Below are 21,263 nucleotides of genomic sequence, written 5' to 3'. Positions count from 1 at the left end.
ATAGTAGCATGTTATTTCCATTTGTACATGCTGTGTAATATGGATTTGGGTAACATATCTATCCATCTCTTGTGAGTCTCTGCCTGCCCTCCAGTCCTTCTGAAGAGTGTAGGGAATGTGAAGATAATAGCTCAGGCCCTGGGGAGCTACAGGTTGACTGATGGAAGAAGGCTTGTGGGTGGGGCCTGTCTTCAGGGACCTCGAGATAATTTGAGCAAATGAGATTTTATATATAATCACTGTCTCATCATAATTTGAGGTTAAGAGTACTAACTTATTAAATGTGACCACTTAAAATACTTGAGAATATTTTAAGATTCTGTTTTGGTGTAGCTTCTTTTTCTTCAGTATCAGGAGCCTCAAGAATAGAAGGATTGACAGTTGGATATTGTGCAAAAACACAATCCTTGACCCTTATCTGACACTATATACAAAAATTAACATGAAATGGATCATAGACTTAAATGTAAGAGCCAACTAAAAGACTTCTAGGAGAAAATATAGAATAAAACCTTAATGATCTTGGGTTAGGCAAAGATTTCTCAAATAGGACACAAAAATTATGAATCATAAAAGAAAAAAATGATTAAATTGAACTTCTTTAAAAGACAGTGTCTTCAAAAGACACTGTTAAGAAAATGAAACAGCAAGCCCCAGACTAGTAGAAAATGTTTGCAAAACATATATCTAACAATGGACTTGTATCTAGAATACATGAAACATTTCTTACAACTCAATAATGAGAAGACAAGCAACCCAATTAAAAAAATGGACAGAAGACTTGAACAAATACTTTTAAAAAGAACATATACAGATGGCAAATAAACACATGAAAAGGTGCTCAATGTTAGTCAAAAACACCGTGAGATACTACCACACACCCACTAGATGACTAAAATTAAAAAGACAATACCAAGAGTTGACAAGAATATGGAGCAACTGAAACTTTCACACACTGCTGGTGTGAATGTAAAATCATAAGGCCACTTGGGAAAACAGTTTGGCAGTTTCTTATAAAGTTAAACACACAATATAATTTCTAGAAATTCTACTCCTACGTATTTACCCAAGAGAAATGAAAGCATAAGTCCTCACATTGCTTGTATGTGAATGTTCATAGCAGCTTTATTCATAGTAGCCAAAAACTGGGAGCAGTCCAAATGCCCATCAGCTGGTGAGTGGATGAAAGGCTGTGTTATGTCCATACAATGCAATGCTATGCAGCAATTTTTAAAAAAGGGATGAACATGCAAAACATGAGTGAATTTCAAAAACATGGTAAGTGAACGAAGGCAGACACATAATTACACCATTCCACTTACATGGTGTTCTGTCAACTTTAAACAGGGATGTTCTGGGAAAAATAATCTAAGGGTGATGTGGAGGTTACTTGACTTGTGGAGAACCCCATGGTGGTGTACCTGCTAGGAGGTTGGCTGTAACCTTGATATGACCTGCTGGGAGCCTGGGGGGATTAGAGAGAAGGTATGAACATCAAGGGCATTATACAGAGACTTGGTTTCTCACCCTGGCTCTACTAGAGATAGGCTGTGTGCCATTGAGCAAGTCACTTAACCTCTCTGGGCCTCAGTTTTCTCATCAGTAAAATAGGGGTAAACTGGAGTTACAGGTAAAGTGTCTCATACCCAGAACAGAGGTGGGGCTTTTTGAAGATTAATTCCCTTCCCTGTGGATTTCTTCGCCTTGCACCTCATTGACATGTACCTTGCCCCTCATTGACATGTACCTTGCCCCTTCCCTCTGCTTCTCTTTGGTAAGAAATATAAGCATAAACCTGGGTCAAAATGTGTCTTCTGGCCAGCTTTTTCTCAGCACCAGCCCTCAGTTGGGTCTTTCTTCAGCACACCTTGGTCACTAACATCCTGTGTGACCTTGGACAAGTCAACTTCCTTCTCTGGGCATCTTCTCCAAAATGAAAGGCTTGGGCTCGATGATTGCTCTGGCCTCCACTTATTAGCTCCTTCACTCCAGGATTACAGTCTAGGAGTGAAGAAATGGCAGGACTCAAGAAGCAGTTGCATATGAAAGTCCAAGGGAAGAGACAGATCCTCTGGGGCCTTGGGCCTGGACCTGTGGTCCATCTGTGAATGGAAAGGGAACCTTCATGTCTGTCTAGAGCTAGAGCAGAAAGATGGTGAATTTAGAGTGGTCTCTGTTTCCCCTCTGGCGCAACCCCCCACCCTGCAAAATGTTGTGTGTTGGATGGGGGCACTGTCCTTTCTCGGAGGAAAGTCACTCAGGGACCCTGAGTGTCTAAAGCAGAGGCTCTGACCTGCTCTTTTCCCCAGCACAGCAGACCCATCAATGGCTTCCAAAGAACAGTGGTACTTGGCAGCAGCCCGCCTTCTTGAATTTCTAGTTTTCCTGTTCTTTCCATCAGACTAAAAGCAGTGAAAACAATAACAACAAACAATCTAACTTCTCAGCCCCCTACTTTTGCTTGGGAGCTACACATTTTGGTACGTCTTTCTGTAACCCAGCAGGACCCTATGGGTCTTTCCCGGGACAGGCTTTCCCTCATATCCTCTGCTTTAGCTCCTCTCTGAAGTACCTAGATAACAGTATTTGATGCACATTTCCTGAGTTGTTTTACAGAAGTGAAACCCCCCCCATTAAATGGAAGATGTTAACTACCTGATGACCATGAGCACATAGCCTCCTGGAGCCTAAGGACTGATAAGGTTAACCCCTGTGACACTGCCTGGTTACCTCACCTTCAGCCAATCAGAGAAGTGTGTACCAGCTGATCACTTACCCTGGGACCTCCACTCTCTCACCTGGCTTTTACAAATGCTTTGCTGAAACCCTTCGGGGAGCTCGGGGCTTTTTAGGGCATGAGCCACCCATCTCCTTGTATGGCCCTGCAATAAACCTTTCTATGCTCCAAAGACGTTTTGCTGTGTTTGGCTTCACTGTGCGTTGGGCACACGAACTCGCGCTAACATCTCCTGAGCGGGGGCTGCAGTGTGGACTTGGCTCCTTCCTCATCTGTATTCTTCACGATGAGTAAGACATCTCCTATGGGAACAAACTGCCATCCAGGGAGTGCTTCAGATCCTGGCCTCACCAGACAGACAAGGTCTGCCTTCCCAGGTTTCCTCCTGCCCTCTCTGTCCAGCTCCAGCAGTGCATGGTCTCTGTGGTGAAAAATGAAACGCCAGCTCATCTGGGGCACTTGGCTGCTCTGTGATTCTTTCTGTTCTGCAGGCTTTTATATGTTGGTGTATTCTCAGGGTAGGGGTATGATGGCTGCGGAGATTCTAGATGTCACACCCAGACTTTGTCAACACTGCAAGAAAGAAGTCTGTTTTTTTCCCCATTATTTATTTATTTATTTAAGGCTGTGTTGGTTCTTCGTTTCTGTGCGAGGGCTTTCTCCAGTTGTGGCGAGCGGGGGCCACTCTTCATCGCGGTGCGCGGGCCTCTCACTGTCGCGGCCTATCGTTGTGGAGCACAGCTCCAGACGCGCAGGCTCAGTAGTTATGGCGCATGGGCTTAGCTGCATGTGGGATCTTCCCGGACCAGGGCTCGAACCCATGTCCCCTGCATCGGCAGGCAGACTCTCAACCACTGCGCCACCAGGGAAGCCCAGAAGCCTATTTTTGTGGCTCTTTCTTTAGGAACCAGGAAGCTTTTTCTGCAAGGTCCTGGAAAGCTTCCCTTCAGGTCTCATTGGCTGGTCCTAAACTACATGCCCACTTCTAAACCTGTAACCAACAAGGTGGTGAAGAACCATATTGGCTTATACCAATTTGGGGGAGTTGTTATGGGTTGAACTGTGTCCCCATTTCCCATCCCCCAAATTTACATGTTGAAGTCTTAACCTGCAATATTTCTGAATGTGATCTTATTTGGAAATAGGGTCATTGTAGATGTATTAGTTAAGATGAGGTCATACTGGAGTAGAGTGGACCCCTACTCCAATATGCTTGTTATCCTTATAAAAAGGGAAACTTGGACACAGGGAGACCTGCACACAGGGAGAACAGTATGTGAAGATGAAGGCAGATATTGGGGTGATGCAGCGGAATCCAAGGAACACCAAAAATTGCCAGCAAACCACTAGGAGCTAGGGGAGAGGCTGGGAGTAGATTCTTCCTCACAGCTGTTAGAAGGAACCGGCCCTTCAGATACATTGATCTTGGACTTCTAGCCTCCAGAACTGTAAGACAATAAATTTCTTTTGTTTAAGTCACTCACTTTTGGTACTCTATTATGGCAGCCCTAGCAAACTAATACAGAGGTAGACTAGACTTTGGGGAGTGCGAATCATCATGATCACTACACTTGCCATCAGGTAATGAATGTTATACTAATATCGCTACTATGATGTACACTTAAAATATGAGACAAGCAGGATCATGAGATAGTAACTGCCCAGGCTTTGGAATCCGAAGGTCTGGGTTCAAGCTGTATCCCTGACTAGTTATGTGACTTTGGGCAAATCAACTTAAGCCCTCTGAACCACTAAACTGTAAACACAGCTACTGAACTTGAGATAAGATACCAATTATTAGCATGGAGAAATTCAAAGATATTCCCCTTTCCCAGCCCACCAAAGAGAACCCACCCCCCTTAATTTCTACCTGGTTCCATTCTATCCCTACCTCAATACTTTCCCACCCCTCCTCCACACCAGGAGAGTAAAGAGTTGAGAGAAAAAATGGAGGAGGTGAAAAAAAAACGTTGTGAAGCCTAGAGGTAGAGAGTCATAATTTTGAGGGCATTTTGGCTGGTGAGGGGCTGCAGAGAGGGTGGAATATAAGAGAATTAGGAAGGAGAGAAAACATTTCCAAGGAGATTTGCTGGGTGTCATGGGTTGGATTCACCTTTGTGTTTTTCAAAACGTTCTAGTAAAGAATATAATTCCTGAGCTCTAGAGAGAGAACAAAGTTGGCTCACAAACTCACTTTCCTGGGATACTTAATGAAAGAATCACAAAATTAAAACCAACCTCCCCCTCCCACCCACCCCACCCCACAAATAAAAACCAGCAGCAGCCAATCAAGGAAAGGGGTACAACTTCATGCCAAAAAGTCCAAAGAGTGGCGGTCAAGGAACAAAGCCAAGAAGTCTGGCTTGACTTGCCATGACTTGTAAACTTTCCAGAAGAATGTGAGTGAACAAAATTCTGAGAATTCACACAACTATGTCCCCATCTGTAACAAGAGTGACAAAGGCAGGGCTGCCAGCTTAAATATAGAATATCTAGTGAAATGTGAATTTCAGATAAACAATGAATAATTCTTTGTTCATTGCAATATAATTTTAAATTATACTTATAAATATTATAATATAGTATTTATTCCATGCAATACTTGGGACTTACGGATCCTAAAAAACTGTTTTTTTTTCTTTATCTGAAATTCAAATTTAACTGGGAGTCCTGGTATTATTATTATTATTATTAAATCTGGCAACACTAGACCGAGGTAATGAGCAGATACTCCGTAGAAAATTAAAAAACAAAACATAAGCACCACCTAGAGGGGTGGGATAGGGAGGGTGGGAGGGAGGGAGATGCAAGAGGGAAGAAGTATAGGAACATATATATATGTATAACTGATTCACTTTGTTATAAAGCAGAAACTAACACACCATTGTAAAGCAATTACACTCCAATAAAGATGTTAAAAAACAAAAAAACAAACAAACAAAAATAAGCACCTCAAGTAGAAACCCCTAACTACCCTAGAAAGGTCTCAATAACAATAGGACTTAACATTCCTTAGGTTCCTTTCTGAAGGGGGGTTATTAGGGACCACTCTAAAGCCTTAGGGGAGCTGCCTATAGCTTAAATAAAATCCCAGGAGAGAAAGCCAAAATCCTCCAGGTTTATACATGAGTCCTCCTCCTTACTGCACCTTCAGGATATAAAAAATTGGAGAGACTTGCATTACCCCAGTTTCTAGAGCTTGGAGAAGACAAACAGCCTTTGGGTACATTGGGACAGAGTCCACAAAGGAAGTTTTGTCAGAGGTACCTACATTATAATGACCAAAGCAAAAAGAAATATGTAAATATGAAAGCAAGCAACACGTAGAAGGCAAAGGATAGATGAAGAACACTGCCTAGAAGAAAAACCCAAGGAATAAAAGAAAATTCCCTCTAGCCATTTTGAGGCAGCTGTTTTTGTCCAGTTGGCTGTTCACCAGATTTTTATAGCAATGAAAGAAAAAGAAAAGAAAGAAATAGCCTTAGATCTTTGATTAGCCCTCTACTTCTGGGAATTCATGTTTAAGGAGAAAATGAAACAAACAAAAACAATATATGTTCAGGGATATTTCTACTGTTGTCTACAATCGTAAGCAAAAATGATTTATATAGTCAAAAATTGGTTGGGTAAAGGATGGAAATTCATACAGTGGAATACCTTGTAGTGTTGAGATTGAAGACAGGGATTTTAAAATTTCTGAGTGAAAATAATTAGGATATGAAGCAACATGTAAAGGAAGACCCCACCCCCTTTCATTTTTGGCTGCACCATGTGGCTTGTGGGATCTTAGTTCCCTGACCAGGGATTGAACCCGGGCCCTTAGCAGTGAGAGCATGGAGTCTTAACCACTGGACCACCAGGGAATTCCCAAGGAAGACCCTTTTGATGCTGATCTGCATACCTGCAGTTGTGTACTTACGTTTGGAAAAGTGCCCAAGAGAGTGTTTGCTAAGATGTTATCAATGGCTGTCTCGGGATGATGGGATTTCTCATTTTTCACTCTCATTTCTCATTCTCTGCATTTCTCTGTATTGAGTTGACTTTTTTCTTCTACATCATATATATATTGATTTTATTTAAAAAAAAAAAAAAACAGCTTGTATCCCCTTCTGCCTTTCTTGGGCTCAGGGGACTTGCAAGGTCCCTGAAGCCATCTGGGATGAGATGGACCAGACAGAATGAAACCAGGTCACGTTTGCTTTGTAATGAGTGGCCGAACACCTTGCCTGGCCTTAGGACAGTTCTATAGTCTTGAGCCTTTGGGAAGTTTCAGCAACAGCTGCTTGACCTAAAGCTACCGATGACCAGCTGGGCAGGCAGCTGTTGGGACGTCGGACTTGTGGCAGATGACCTGTTTTGGAAAGCAGCACCAGCAACTTTTTGGGCAGGCAATCTTGGGCAATTATTTCTCCTCTCTCGCTCAGTTTCTCTGTCCATAAGATACAGTTAATGGAGCCTACACTATAGGGTCATAGTAGGAATCAGAAAAAATAATATACTAGAAAGATACTCCATAAATGTCAGTTTCCCTCTTTAAAGGCTTTCCATTTTGCTGTTAAAATTAGATTTTTAAAATTTTATTGATGATTGGACCTTGGGTTGAGGGCAAATTTACAAGGAAATGTTTGTGGAGGATAAATGGCCTCCCTGTCCCCTGGTCCATATCCACACATCTAGCCTTCAACACAACTTAGGATTTCACTACTGGTGGGAGACTTATAACTCAAATATTTGTTTCCAGAACTTGATTTCCCTGTGCATTATCTTATTTGATATGTGGGAAACAAGAGAATTCTACTGTAACTTCTATGAATAGAGCATGATTAAACAGTTGTCAGGAAATCAGAACAAAGGGAAAGATTTGCATTGAAAAGGCTCGCAGTCAAGGTTGAGCGATCAGAATGGCATTTGTCATCTGAGATGGGTAGGGTTTCCATTTCCCCCACGGGGTGACGGGCTCTTGTTTCCCAGGTCTTCACCTCTGGATTTCAGCTCAAACCGCAGAGTCAGCCTGCTGCCCTGGGCGGAAACACAAGTTGAGCACATTCGGTTCCTTCTAGCTTATTCAGAACAGCAATTTGGATTTTAAAAAATAATTAAGGTGAGTGAACCAGCCCTCCATGTTGTTTTTTTTGGAGGGACAGTCTGTCCCAGGGTACGGTGAACACATTATCTCTGAAGTCAGCTAACACAGGAACCCAGCAAAACGGAGTTGTTCACACAGGAACCCAGCAAAACGGAGTTGTTCACAGGATCAGAGTTTTGGAAACAACGTTTAAAACAAAGACTATTTCATGGCAATTAGTATATCAAAGCAGTGAACTCAGAGAGCTGAGTTCCATTTCAGGCACCAAGCCTATAGCCATGGAATCCAGGATTCATCCCAGCAAATAACACACCTGCACATAGTCCAAGCAATTTCTCCCTCAGAGGACAACATCTGCTTTTTTCACCAATGTCAGTGTTTAGAAAAGATGGATATACAAGTCAACCTAGGTGTGTGCTTAGACCAGGGGCTTCAGAATTTAAAAATGCATGAAGGTCCAGGTGATTACTTTCCCAAGTCAGAGGCCCTCCACTAGGTAAATTTCATCTCCGTCCAGTGGGTGTGCATCTGCACGGGGCTTGACAATATCTTGACCCTCATCAACCCTCTCCGGATGCGAGGGGGATCAACGTCCTCGGTGTGGGAGGAGGGGGATGAGGTGGCATCTTGGGTTGAACACGATTAGGAAATGAGGACGCTGATGAATCAACCATGAATCAACCACCACCAAATGGTCAATCATTGAGACCAAGCTCTTCAGAATTTCCGTCATTGGTAACCATGGGATTAGTAACTTGGCCCATATTGTGAGGGACTGTGTGTGTGTGTGCATGTGTGTGTGCATTCACACACATTAAGTGGACTAAGAGAACAGAAATAAAAGATTCCAAACAATTAGTTGCCCAATTAGCTGTCCTCGCAATTATGGGAATGTGACATTTAGTTAAAAATGCAATGATTGTTTAAATTAAATTGCCCGTTTTGAAAGCATCTTCCTGGCTCAGTCACCGTGCCAACTGGTTCTCACAGTGGTGCCCTTGCTTTTGAGAGGCAGGCTCAATAGTCTCCCTTACAGCCAGGCCCAGTCTGCTTCTTTAACTAACAAGGTTGAAATCAGGGAGGGAAAGTGCTGTGACTGGGAGCTGGGAGCTCAGCTAGACTCCCTTTTCAGTGATTTCTCAGGCTTGAGGGCGGCCTGCCTGGCCTCTGCATTGGAGGAAATACTGCAGGCGGAGGCAGGGCACGGTCAGAGTCTGGCTGATCAGGGACGTTTTGCAATCAGCTAAAGGTCTCTTTTTTCAAAGCATGGTGGTGAATAAGCAAAAATGAAAGACAAGTGAATATAAACAAACTCTCAGGTTCTAGAGATTTAACAGCATTACCGATCAAGGTCCTGCTGGATTCTTACCAGCATTTCCCACTGGCGTCCAGAAATCCAAAAGGGGACAGAACATGAAAACTTTTCTTCCTCCTCTTCGTTTGCAAGTATCTGGTCTTGTGGACTGACCTGCTCACCCACCCAAGGCCCATCTCTAGGACACACAAGAACCTCGGGGTTTTTTGGCATCCTTTCCCCAGGCCCCCACCGCCGGCATCATGCCCACCCACTGCCCACCCATAAAGAGAGCACAACCTGAATACAATGGGGCCCACTGTTCCCACATGTATCATTTTCACATCCCTGAGCTCAGAGCCGAGGGGAATCAGGATCCTGAAGGGCCTTGAGACCTGCTCCTAGACCGGCCTCTTCTGCCCTGGGTGGCTGCTCAGGTCCCAGAGCCCGGGGAGGGCTCTGCCCCAATAAACAATGAACAAATGCAAGTTTATCCAACACGGCGCTCCTGAGAAAGCCCCACTGGCCAGCCCTTCTACTCTCCTGCCCTGTGAAATGTGTTGTTCATGATGTGTGTTACAGGACGGGAACCAGCACTTGCTTAAGAGCCAGCAGGGCTTTTGGATCTGGGTTTACTGTGGGCTCTGCTGCTTTGCAGCTGGGGGCGTTTGGACAGGTTACATAAACGTTCTGAACAGCACGGAGCCTCATCTATAAAATGGGGATCAAAAATGGTTATTGAGTTATTGTGAGGACTCAATAAGTAAATGGTTGGGAGGGGTCTAGCACTGGGCCTGGGATATGGTAAGTACTCAAAAATGGTAACCTTTATTACTGTATATTTATTATTCCTTTCAAAAGAATGACTCAGTGTCAAAGCTGGGACTCCAGAGAAGATCGATCAACCTGTCAGCCTTGCACAGGCCCACTGGGCCCACTTCATGATCCACCCTCCACAGGGCCTCCAGCAGGGTCTTTCTAAACATGGAGCTATTAAACATACCTTTCATACTACCTGAAGCCCTTCAGTGGCTGCCGCTGATGACAGGAGAGGGGCAGGGGCTTCTTGCAAGACAGAGGGTCCCCCTGAGTCCTGTGGGGTCTGGGTGGGCCCCTGAGCAGAGGCAAGGCGTGCAGGTCCAAATGAGGAGCCCGCCCACAAGGGAAGGGCCTGGGGGCCCGCATGCGTCAGCGTCCAGGGTTCCATCCAGGTCTGGAGAAGACTCAGGAACAGAATGGAAACAGAGGTTTGGGACAGGCATTCCAGGACATAAGGCAGGCTGGGAGGAGGGGAGGACCTGCACGACAGGGTGACCTGAGAGTGACCGTTGATCCTGGGGGCGGGGGGAGATAGTGACCTCGCTCTATCCCACCACCGTGTGGCTGCTTTGCTTCCTAGGGTGTGAGGAGAAGTGTGGCAGTTTCCAGCAGCACCCGGGACAGCTTCAGTGGCTGGTGTGAGAAAGACACCCTCACCTCAGGCAGTTAAGATGCTTGGGTAGCCAGTCACAGAAACCCGCTTGAAAAATAGGGCTATTTGTTTTCTCACAATTCTAGAAGTCCGGGGGTAAGGCAGACTCCATGTGAAACCGAGCAGGACCCAGTGGGGCTCTTGGGCACAAGAGCCTTTCTGTGTCCTCCTGTTTTCTGGTTTGCAGGAAATAGGCTTCATTCAACCTCCATGACCTTCCCTGATTTCCAACGGGCAGGTTCAAACAGTTGCTAATCAGGGAAGGGAGGGGATGCAGAGACAAGGGGGGAACAGTCAAGATGCAATAGCGTAGCCTTCGGGCAGGGTCCTGGTTCCCCCTCAAGGGATACACACAACAATATCTTTGAGCTGTTTTGCAGATTCTGAAACCCCCTTAACGTGGGAGAAGTTAACTGTATGCTGCTCACAAGCACGTAGACTCCAGACCTACTGGAACCAGAAGGTTGATGAGGCTGACTCCCACTTACCTCCCCACCAACCAATCGGAAGAATGTCCATGAGCTGATCAGGCCCTCTTTGAACCCTTACTATAAAACTCCTCACTATGCCCTCCAGGTCGGGATGCAGTTTTGAGGACATTAGCCCACTGTGGCCCCTTTTGCCTGGAAAAGCAATAAAGCTATTTTTTTCTACTTCACCCAAAACTCTGTCTCTGAGATTCAATTTCGTGTCAAGGTACAGAGGTTGAATTTCGACTAAGCAGGTGAGGGACTACAGGTGGCTCAACGATGTCATTAAGAATGCTGGCCGTCCTTGTGTCTGGGCTCTGCCATCCTTGCTGTGGACATCCTCCTAAGATGGTTTTCTTCAGAGTCTCCACACGGCTGCAGGGAAAATGGCAAGTACCTGCCTTATTGTGAGAGTCGGAGATGAGTACAAGAGCCCCCTCCCTTAACCATGAAATGTAAATCCTTGCAGCCCGACCAGGCAACTTAGGGCACCCCAGAACCAATAACATGGTTTCCTGCTGGAGCTGGGTGGGTCCCAGAACAAACGTGAGACTGGACTGGAAGCGGGGCAGGGGAGAACTGTGGCTTGGGTAGGCAAACAACCCCCCAACACGTCCTAACAGATACATGCCTCACCCTGGCACATGGGAAGCACTCCAGGATTTTAGGACTGTGCTATTCTCTAGCTTCTTGAAGTTTATTGGGATGCACTCAGGAGGCCTACAAGGCCTGTGCTTGCCCAGCTTCAAGACCAAAAAAGAGCCCAGGGTTAGCAACAGAGACATCTGTGTTTTAATGGATGGGGGAGCTTACACAGCTGAAGTAAGCTCCTGGAGTGACACTCCATCGTGTGAGACAGATAGTGGGCAGGACGTGGTGGCAGTCTTCGCTCCCAGGGGCACGGGGAGGTTGCCAGTTATAGGGGAGTGACATCAGGTGGGTTCATTAGTTAGCAGGGAAACCAGTAGAGGCGCACACCCCTCACCACCCCTTTGAGAAGCTGTCACTAGCTGGGGCAAGTATGTAGGAAGGTCAGTTTTGTGTGTAGGGTGTAGGTGAAGCAGGCACTGGTTGAACCGGGGATGTCCAGAGAGCAAGAGAACAGCCATCTTGAGTAGCCTGACCATAAGAAGACCCGTGGCAACTTTGAGAGGTGGGCAAGGATTAGTCTACCTACTTGCCAGAAGGGGCTCAGAGAGGTTAAGAAAGGACACAATGTTGCACGGGTGGAGGAGCAGCAGTGGGTCTTTCTTTCCCCTCCCTGCCCACTCGGAGCTTCTTAGTGGTCTAGAGCCCTATGGAGGCCCAGAGGCCGTTGAGTTTTGGTTCTGTAGGTGACTGGTACATAGCAATGCACTCAGAGACAATCCCGCCACATGCACACCCTAGAACTTTGGTGCTAGACTTGTACCAACCCCCAGCCCTTAGCCGCCAACCGGCTGCTGCCTGGCACCCAGCTCTTCCCCTGCTTCCTACCCACAGGCAATGCTTTTTCACGTTTTCCCTTCCTACCTCTGTGTACATTTGTCTAGCGACTCCCCACTATCAGTTAATGATGAAGTCCTCCCAGTGTGGGTGTGACAGGCAGGGGACAGGGAGGAGGGAGAGAAGGACATTCCTATACAGAGAGGCTGGGGCAGCTCCCCCTGAGGCTACATGGCAGTGAAGCCCATCCGGGCAGATTTGAGTGGATCAGTACAGGTCCTGCCCCCGGAATGTCGATGCCATTAAGGCAAACACACTGACTCATCCATTGGAAGATGTGGTTCCTTCCAAGAAGTTTCCCTGTTGACGTCTGGTGCAAAATAAGAGATTGGAAACAGGACTTTGGACAAGCTGGTTTTCAAAGTAGCCAAGGGACAGAGTCCACCTGTGGGCCGGAGGGGCCTAACCTTTGCTCCTGGAGGGGTGCAGGGAGATGGGGGGTGTGTGGCCTTTTTCTCTTTTTTTTCTTCTTATTCTGATGGGAGAACCAGAGTCAAGGAATATCCATTCCATCCCCCTGCCCTGGACAAGGGGCCTTCCTTTCCCAGGTGCCAGCAAGAGGCCCTGGGCTCCTCTGGCCAGTCAGACGCCCACCCTCCATGTCAGTGAGTGCCTTGCTCTTTCAGGTTCTTTCTCTCCATTTCCAAAGGGAGTCTCCCAAACTTGGGTGGCTTCCGCTGGGGATTTCTGGGCACCCTGAGGTTTCTACTGCCTTTTGGATTTCCTGGGGCTGGAACAAATGTAGTCGCCAGAGGAGTGGGTGATGTCCTGGAACACGGGTTAGGAGAACTGCAGCTGAGGGCCTGCCCTGCTGTTAGCGTCTGAGTGACCTGGGGAAAGTCACTGAACCCCATTGTGCCTCAGTTTCCTCATCTGCCAAGGAAATTTTGACACTACCTGCCTTTTCTTCCTGGTTTTTAAGAAGATTACACACAATAACAAGGATGAAAATTCCATGCAAACTTAAAGATGTTTCATGAATGTCAGGTGGCCCTTTTCGTGACCCCAGTGCTGTGCCTTGTGATTTCTCCCTGTTTGGAAAGAAGAGCATGGGAGCGGGCAGCATGTCATTCAGTGAGGGGGTTATTCTCCGTAGGTGCCATTGTAATTGGGAAGCCATCTAGAGCGCAAGCTGGGAAAACACGAATTCGAGTCCCAGCTTCCACATCAGTAGGCCAATTTAGCAAGTCCCTTCTCTGGCTTCTAGCAGGGGGAGGGGTGTCAGATGACCACCAAGGCTCCTCCTGGCTCCTGTTCTGTGAATTTTATTGAAATCCTTATCTCTACAGCCAGAGTTATAACCAGGTTCCCACCTAGAGCTTCGACTTTAAAAAAAAGGGCTCTATTGAGGTGCAATTGACATACGACAAACTAGGGACCCGACCTTTGGCCAATGTGGAGCAAAGGGGCTAGAGTCCCTTTGGTTATGCGTGTAGGGTGTCTTGGAAGGTCTGTTATAGCCTCACCTGTTAGAGAAAATGTAGCTGCTTCCCAGCTGACACCTCTGCAATCCCAGAACCTCACCCGGATTAGAGAAAGCGGGACCATATTTTCTAATTATCCCTACAATTCCGACAAGGCCGCTGTTCCTTAAGTCTAAAGGGATTTGAAGTTGTTCTAATCTGGCTGGGCTCACGTCACACAGCGCTGGCTTTCAGATTTCCCGTTATTGGAAGTGCGTTAACATTCCCTCAAGATCATAACGGGGCTAAGAGGGGCCTCCAGGCCTGCGACAGGGAGAGAAGGATCTCAGAGAGGGAGAGCACTTAAAAATAGGAACTAAGTCTTGGAGTCCTGACTCTTTCTGCAAAGAAGTAGGTCTTGTCTAACTCCTCCATGGTCCTTGAGAGAGCCAACAAGATGGAGGGGGCGTGGGATGAGTCAAAGAGTGGCAACGCGCCGAAGCTCATCTGTGAAGCTGGGATGAAGCAGATTAATCCTATACTTAGGTTACAAGAAAAAAGGAGTCTTCCAACTAATTCTAGATCATCAGCCATGTAATAGATCTCTCTGTGTCTGTTGAAAATAATGTTATAAAAAATAATGATGCAAGAAAGCTCTCCAGGAGACCAGCTTCCCATCCTCTGAACTATTGGCATTTGGGCCACAGCATTCTTCGTTGTAGGGCCGTCCTGTGCATCGTAGGACGATTATCAGCATCCCTGGTCTCTACCCATTAGATGTCAGTAGCACCCCACCCCTAGTTATGACACCTGTCTCCAGACAAGGCTGAATGTCCCCTGGAGGGAAAAATTGTTCCTTTTTTGGGTTTTAAAAAATGGTCCCATTTTGTTCTTAAAAAAAAGTAATTACAGACTACTGTCTTAGATTTGTTGTGTGACTGTTACCTGCCAGGCGCTGGGTTAAGGGCCTTACAGACAAGATCTTGTTTATCCGTGGCTAGTGGATTACAAGGGTCTTTTATATTCTTCTCTTATTATGGGAAACACATAAAGCAACGGCATCTTCCAATTTCTCTAGTTAATTTGCAGGTTCTCTCTCTGCCTCCTGCCCTGCCCAGCAAGGAGGAGGGGCAGTATCGGGCAGGGAGGAGAGGTGAGATGCCCAGCCCGGTCACTTCCAAATCAGGAGTGTGCTTTTGGAAGCCTTCTCATCCTGTTTGAGCCTCATTTATAAAAAGAGGATAATGATGCCTGCCTTGCAAGCCTGTGAGGCTTAGAAAACAAAATTTGGTAGGAGGGAACATGGCTACTTTGCTTCCCTCTCTCCCGTCAGTGCCTGGCCACTGGGCCTGGTTCAGAGTAGATGATAGATAACGCTCCTGGAATGAATAGGTTGATGAAGAAAAATGTCTGCATCTGTCACAGGCCCTGGCACCGAGGTGTCTGATAAATACTTCCTGGCTGACCACATCTGCGATGCAGACAGGCAAAGGACAGAGGCAGCAGCAGGCACCAGAGGCTGTAGAGAGCGGGATGTAAACCAGAACTGCCTCTGCCCTTGCGAGAGTTTGTGATCCAGGAGGATGGGAATGACAATGAACAAGAATTACATATCACTGAACAATTACAAGTGTGAAAAGTGCCACAAAGCGGGTGTTCAGAGTCACTCACATCTCACACTTGCCCAGACACATGTAAGCACGCCAGCTACAGCTGTGGGCTAGCCTGTGGGATTGTGGTGAGCCAAAGATCTGGGATCTAGGGAAGTTTTAGAGAGGTTTCCATCTCTTTTAAAGCTTAAAACAGTGAACTTTAATAAAAGAAAACATTTCCATTGAGCTTTTAAGTACTTAATAGGAGTTAAAAGTAAGGCGAATAAAATAGTCTGTTTTGTTTCAATTCAGTAAGTGCTCCCTTTGATTAACTTCATTGTCCTTTAAGATTGGGATTAATGTCTGTCTGCATTTGGAAAAGGTCACATTAGCCCAAAGGCTGATGGACGTCAGGAGAAAGGCAGCCACAGGTACTGGGAATGCCAACAGGAGCCTGGGCTCTGTGAGGCTGCATCCAAACCCCCGCCCTCCCGTGTCTTTACTGTCACCCTCCCAACCCTGCCAAGCCTCAGTTTCCTCTTGTGTAAAGTGGGGATGGTACTGCCGTGCAAGGTTGTGTTGAGGATTAAGAGAGCTACAGTACATATGGAAAGAACCTGGCACACTGCATGGCACAAGGAAGGGTCAGTTAATGATGACCCCTCCCCTCTTCCCTGGCCTGAGTCAGACTGGGAGCTCTTGGAGGGCAGGGCCTGGGGGCCACTCCCCTGAGCGCCCCTCGGTGTCCATTTGCTCTCAGGTGCCTTTCCCTCCTTTCCCTGTGCTGCTGCCTATGTTTCCTAGGCTTCCTGGCAACAGGCTTTGGGCTAGTTTCTACTCGTGGGAGCACTGATTGGAGATTGAAAAGTGGAAAGAAAGGAGAAGCCAGGGTGTCTCTCTGTCTTTTCCTCCCTCTTCTGTTTTAGTGATGTTTTTTGGTCTCCTCTGATAGCCCCTCCTGCTATGGTCCAGCCCCGCCTGGCAGCTGGCTTCTGGCTTCTGGCTTCTGATAACCATTTTCTTCCTGATCCATCTGTCCCTCAGCTTCCTGCTGTTGCCAAGCTCCCAGCTGTTTCACATCTCCTAGTAGGCTTCCAAGCTTTCCCATCTTCTGTGTAAGCAATCCCCTGAACTGAATTCCCTCCATGAGAAATGCCTAGCATGGCTATTTCCCTGACAGGAGCAGACTGACACATCCGTGTCTCCAGCCTCTGACCATGGCAGGAGTTCGCTAATCTCTTATTGGCCAAGTGCGTTTTCTATTATAATATTCTAAAAAGGTGGAATTTGACCACATCTTCCAGGCCTTCCCCTTGGCGCTCCTTCATTTTCCATAACCTTAGCAATCAGAAGCATGAGGAACAACTAAAGTAAGGGCCAGTCCCAGAAAATCTATGACCAAATCTTCAAAGTTCTGAAAATTCTATTTCATTTTCTTAAGCCCCAGCTTCTAATTGGATCCATCTACATAACCAGTATAATCAGTGAGCCAAAATTAAATATCCGCAACTCCTGACCTTCTAATCAATCACAAATCACGAGTGAAAAATGCCAGTGCAAGTGGAAAAATCAGTTCCAGGAAGCCTGCTCTGTCCATCAGTTCTGTCAGGCTCTGCACAGTGGCAGGACCCAAGCCCCCAGCCGGGCGAATGCAAACGAGTCACTTCCAATGACGTCCTGTCAGCAGCAGAATTAGTCTTGAAGGAGACAAAGTGAATGTTGATTTAAGAAAAATAAAACCTGATTTCAAATGATTGGGAAAAAATGGCATTTGTGGCCTCCTGAACATGCCGGGAGCCCGGAGCCTGCAGGGGTGAGACTGGACGTCCAGGAATGGAGAGGGTCACCCTGTCCCTGCCAGCAGCTGCCTCCTCTGTGGCGGATCTCCAACTCTGGAGACAGACCCACCTGGGTTCAAATCCTGCCTCTGTGCCTTACCAGCTGTGGAGTCCTGGGTGAGCGCTGGACTCAGTCAGAGCCTCAGTTTGCTCCTCTGTGAAATGGGCTCCTCTATCCTAGTCCTAGAAAGTGCCGCAGTACTGATGAGGTGCCTAACAAAAGGCCCAGTATCCTCTCTTTGAACACCGTTTAAGGACCCAGGCCACGCCTAGTGAGCGCCTGTAAGTACACCTGCTCTGTGTTGACTTGCCTAGTTGTATTTAAAGAAACCTTCCTGTGCTTTGGGAGTGTCTGTGGGGGGAACAAAACTAGAGAAAGCCCCTGGGGTGTGTCTCAGTCACTGCCACTCTGGCTGTGGTCTGCGTACTTGGTTAGTCAAGGCATCCCTCCTCCTCCTCTCTCCTCCCCTCTTCCCTCCCTTCCCCTCCTCTCTCATCCTCTTCCCTCCCCCATACTTTCCTCCTATTCTGCATTTTCTCCTCCTCTCCTTCTCTTTCTTGCTCTCTCCTCTCCCCTCCCCTCCCCTTCCTTCCCCTCCTCCCCTCTCCTCCCCCCTCCCCTCCCCTTCCTTCCCCTCCTCCCCTCTCCTCCCCCCTCCCCTCCCCTTCCTTCTCCTCCTCCCCTCTCCTCCTCCCTCCCCTCCCCTTGGTGTCATCATCACTTCCTGGCCTCAAGAGTGTCTGTGGCAGCTGGCCACTCCTTCAGCCCCAGCCCCAGCCCAGCCTCCCACCCCAGCAGGAAGGTAAGATGAAGGGGGTGACACTTGGCCATCGGAGGGTGGCAGTGGGCAATGGGAGAGGCATGTGGGCTTTGCCATCACTGCTCTGTCACCTCATGTGCAGCAGGCCTAACCCAAACCCATGACCTTCTCTCTGGCCCCCTCTCCCCTCGACTGCTAAGCCACATTGAGTCTCCTCCTTCTCCCTCTTCCCCAAACTCACACCATCCTGTTGCCTCACCTCCTCTGGGGGCTTTGTGCAGCCATCACCTAGTGCAGGGGCCCCTCCCAGCACCTCTCACCTCCCTCCCTCCCTCCCTGCAATCACTTCCTGGTCCTGAGGTGGGTCCCTCGCTTCCTCTCCTGGGAATGACACTGTAACAGCCTCTGAGCAGGTAATCCTGAGTCCCTCTGCCTGCCTCCATCCGTCCTGCCGACAGTGGCCGAGCATTACTCCTGGTCCATGAATCGGATCGCATCACTTGCTGCTCAGAAGCCTGCACTGGCCGCCATGATGCTTCCACTGAGGCCCAGCAAGGCCTTCACAGCCTCCCTCGGCTGACTAACGACCTTCCCCACCTGGCCTCCTCACCTACCCTCACAGCAGGTGCTCCACTCCCCCACCCCAGCCCTCTTCGCCTTTTCTGCCCCCTGACTTTGTTCACGTCACTTCCTTCTCAGCTGTGCCCTGTCTCCATCACCCACCGCCATCCTCCAGGGCCCAAATGCATCCCCCGTCACGAAGCAGCTCCAGAAAGTGTGACGTCACTTCTGTTACAGGGCTCAGCCACACAGGCAGCGGCCCCGGTGCCACGTGGCAGGAAAAGTGTGTGGGTGGGTCACGTGACCTTTGGCCACCTGCAGAGATAGACCCGGCTTTTGCTTGAGAGTGTTCGTGGGTGACACATGGGTGAGTACACGTTTAAAGTGAATCATGCTTTACCTGAACAAGGTAGGGTTTGTCAGTGTGCTTGCCAAGCACCTGAGGGCGCCCACCTAGGGAGCTTGTAACAACACACATGCCTGGACCCTGCCCATGACCTCAGAGCCAGAATCTTGAAAGGGGTGTGGGGAGCAGGAATCTGTATTCCTAGTAAGTCCTCCTAGTGATCTTCCCATCTGAGGATTGGAGTAAGGATCTCAGTGCTGAAGCTTTTAGAAAGCAAAGAGTTTTAATGAAGGGAATCACTATCTCATTATGTATGTATGTATGTATGTATAGATATGTGGGATTGGGGTGGAGAATGCATATATATGTGTGTATGTGTATACGTAATATACACACACACGTGGTCGTCCCTCAGTATCCGAGGGGATTGGTTCCAGGCTACCCACAGATACCAAAGTCCGTGGATGCTTAAATCCCTTACATAAAATGGCATAATACAGTTGACCCTTTGCATTTGCAGGTTCTGAACCCACGGATTCAACCAAGCGGGGATCTAAATTCAGAACCTGCGGATACGGAGCACTGAGGGTAATAAGAGTGACTGACTGTTGGTTCAGTTACTGTGCTAAGATCTTATTCAATCCTGACTACCCCTTATGAATCACGGTCCTTATTCCCATTTTGCAGATGGACAAACAGAGGCTCAGAGGGGGGAAGTAACTGCCAGACTGTCACATAGCTGAAGAGAGGTGGGGCAGGATTTGATCCAAGGGCCGACAGAGAAGTCCGTGCTTAAACCACTCAGCGGCACTGCCCATTTGTGCACTGGGATTTTCATGTGACAGTTTCTTTTTAACTTTCAAGATCAGGCCCCCTGGTTTATGTTAACCCCAGTCTCTCTCCTGAGACCCCTTGGAGGCTGGGGTCCTGAAGGTCTGGGAGCCTTTCCCACCAAGGTGACCCCTTCCACTCTGTCCCCAGACAGCCTTGTCAGTATCAGGGTGAGGCATTTGTGTCATGATTTGGTTTTGAAATAGGCTGAGGGAACAGAAATAGGAGGCAGGGGTCTTGCCCTACCTTATCCGCTGTGAGTGCAGGACTGGGAGGCCAGCCCTGGCCCCCAAGACCTGCCCTTGCTTTAAAATGGGTGCCTCCATCCTGACTACTTCTGATGAGTTCAGATGCATCTTAGTTGAAAAAGAAGGATCAGTAGAATGAATACTGCCACAACCGGTCTTTCATACCATATGTAAAGTAATTCAGTTACTCTTCATTTGTGGAAAAAAAATATACTAAGAAAATCCCAGTTGGGAAAGGGGAGTTTTAAATGATATTGTTTGTTTTCTCTCATTGAATGCAGATGTACAGTGTTTCCAAAACACCCTGTGGACAGGAAACGCTGCAGGGTGGAGGGGGTCCTGGGGTTTAAGGCCGGGCTTCTTTGCTACAGGAGTTTTCAGGGCTTTAAAGACACTCATTCTCACTGTACATTTCTAAGAAGGCGATATAGCTCTCAGCATTTCCGAAGTTCATTTGACCATGAACCGTTTCGCAGAATCTTGAGTGGCTAACATTCCCTAGAATATACTTTGCAAAAACCAGGATCAGATATTACTAATAAATATAACCCCTTACATGTGAGGAACACTTTTTAGCTAGTCCTCAATGATCTCATTCAACAGAGTTTTCTTGAGCGACAAAAGAGAGGGTTATCTGAGGCTGTGGTGAGCAGGGACAAGACTTGGGGGGGGGGTCATCTGGGGACATGGGGCTCCTAGATGGGGAAGCTGGGGACAAGGGGCCCACTTCACCAGTCCCTCCACTTGGTCCCTGGTCTGCCCCAGGAGACGGGCCTGCACCTCCTCAGGAGGGTCCCCCTCCCTGGCACCCGAGAGAGGACCACCACCACCTCCCCTAGGTCCTCAGCCAGCACGAGGCCCCACCAGGCACTTTCCGGGACATGGCATGGTTGCTGGGGAACACGGCCTGCCAGGACGCCCACGTCACGGCCGCCTGTCACAAGCGCTTGAGCCAAGGCTGGCCCTGGGTCACGTGGGCAGCTGACAGCCTGTCTCTCCTGTTAGGATGTTCAGGATCAGTGATCATTCAAATCATACCAGAGGGTGCTAATACCGCCTGCTAGCCCTCCTGGCATGAACCCACCTTTCAAAGGCAGTGCTTGTCTAATGGTGGGATTCGAGGCTCTGCTACAGAAGGAT

This window comes from Balaenoptera ricei, chromosome 4 (assembly GCF_028023285.1).
Source record: "Balaenoptera ricei isolate mBalRic1 chromosome 4, mBalRic1.hap2, whole genome shotgun sequence".
Classification (NCBI taxonomy): Eukaryota; Metazoa; Chordata; class Mammalia; order Artiodactyla; family Balaenopteridae; genus Balaenoptera; species Balaenoptera ricei.
The sequence above is the reverse complement of the archived record's forward strand: the minus strand, read 5'-3'. Positions refer to the sequence as shown.